At 51.5% G+C, this 1,549-nt stretch overlaps 1 pseudogene; it reads left to right on the top strand.

Moving 5' to 3' along the window:
- The first annotated feature begins 13 nt into the window (after positions 1-13).
- LOC112616828 lies at positions 14-430 on the top strand (annotated as a pseudogene).
- Positions 431-1,549: the final 1,119 nt, after the last annotated feature.

Raw genomic sequence — 1,549 nt, 5'->3', positions numbered from 1 at the left:
TAAGGATGAAAAAATGACGGCTTTGTGCTCCTTTTCAGGAGTGTTGGGTGAGGAGGAGCTGCAGGTGATTCAGCCTGAGAAGTCCGTGTCAGTCACAGCTGGAGAGTCGGCCACTCTGAAATGCACTGCGACCTCCCTGATCCCTGTGGGGCCCACCCGGTGGTTCAGAGGAGTTGGACCAGGCCGGGAATTAATCTACAGTCAGAAAGAAGGCCACTTTCCCCGGGTAACACCTGTTTCAGACCCCACAAAGAGAAACAACATAGACTTTTCCATCCGCATCAGTAACATCGCCCCAGCAGATGCCGGCACCTACTACTGTGTGAAGTTCCGGAAAGGGAGCCCCGATGTGGAGTTGAAGTCTGGAGCAGGCACTGAGCTGTCTGTGCGTGGTGAGTACAGTGCGGGCCTCATTCGTCCCCTGGTGTGACAATCAGTCAATAATTACATTATCCATTCTTAGAGCAATAATCAGGTGTGGTGGTTGGTGCTCATTTTCATGATCTGATGTCACCCCTTCTCCAGATCACATGAGTTGAGGCTTGGAGATGTCATGGTAGTTGCTCGAGGGTCCACGGCTTATGTTTGATGGAAAAGACAGCATCGCCAGTCTGTGGCTCTACAGCTCTTATGTTTGCAAAGCTGACCCAGCCCTTTGGTTCCACAGATGAGGAAACTGACAGACTGAGTGACTTGCCCAGGCACAGGTCTGGACCTTGCCTTCTGCCTCCAGAGAAGGCTTCCCCCTCAGAGTGGCCGGGTCTCCTCTTTATGCAGCAGGCACTCACTGAGACCCCACTGTGCACCAGGCTCTGCCCTGGATGCTGTGAAAACAGAAGTGAATGAAACAGCCCAAAGCTCTTCCCCACCAAGCTTACATTCTCTTCCCTTCTAATGAGGAGAAATCCATCCAGGGCATGGAGAGGGTAAATCGTGTTTTTCTTTATTTAATCTTAAGAAACACCCCACGGGGAAGATTCCTGGGAGGCACATTCACTGTTGAATCTGATGGCCTGGTGGGAGGAGATGCCAATAAGTTTGGGATTTGCTGTGGGTCCATTTGGGAAACCCTTGTGGGATTCGGGGACTGAGTCACACAGTCACCATGGGCTCCGAGCAGAGCTGCGTCATTTCAGAATGTCCCTCACCTCAGGAAAGAGGTCCTACAACTGGGTGACTTAGGCGTTCCCCATATAAGGCAGCAACAAGGCTTATTTGGGGTTTCCTGCTAGAGGCTCAAGAGCCTCGTCCTAGCTCCTGAATTCTGGAATGTCAGCACAGGAAGGAACTTCAGACCATCCAACCCAACCCCCTTTACAGATGGGAGACTGAAGCCAAGACATGACGGGGGCCTTGTCCATGGTCACAGGGCCAATTACTGACAGAATTGGAGCCAGAGTCCATGTCTGAATCGAGGCAGTCTCCTTCCTTCCCCAGTATTAGACCTGTCTCCATAGAAGAGCCGGGTGCATCATAGGTGCTCAATAAAAGCTCCTCAAACAGAACCACAGGTCAGAGAGCCAGCATTTCTCTTTTCATCAGTTTCCCA

This window comes from Theropithecus gelada, unplaced genomic scaffold, assembly GCF_003255815.1.
Source record: "Theropithecus gelada isolate Dixy unplaced genomic scaffold, Tgel_1.0 HiC_scaffold_10437, whole genome shotgun sequence".
Lineage (NCBI taxonomy): Eukaryota > Metazoa > Chordata > Mammalia > Primates > Cercopithecidae > Theropithecus > Theropithecus gelada.
This window is presented reverse-complemented; position numbering and strand designations above follow the sequence as displayed.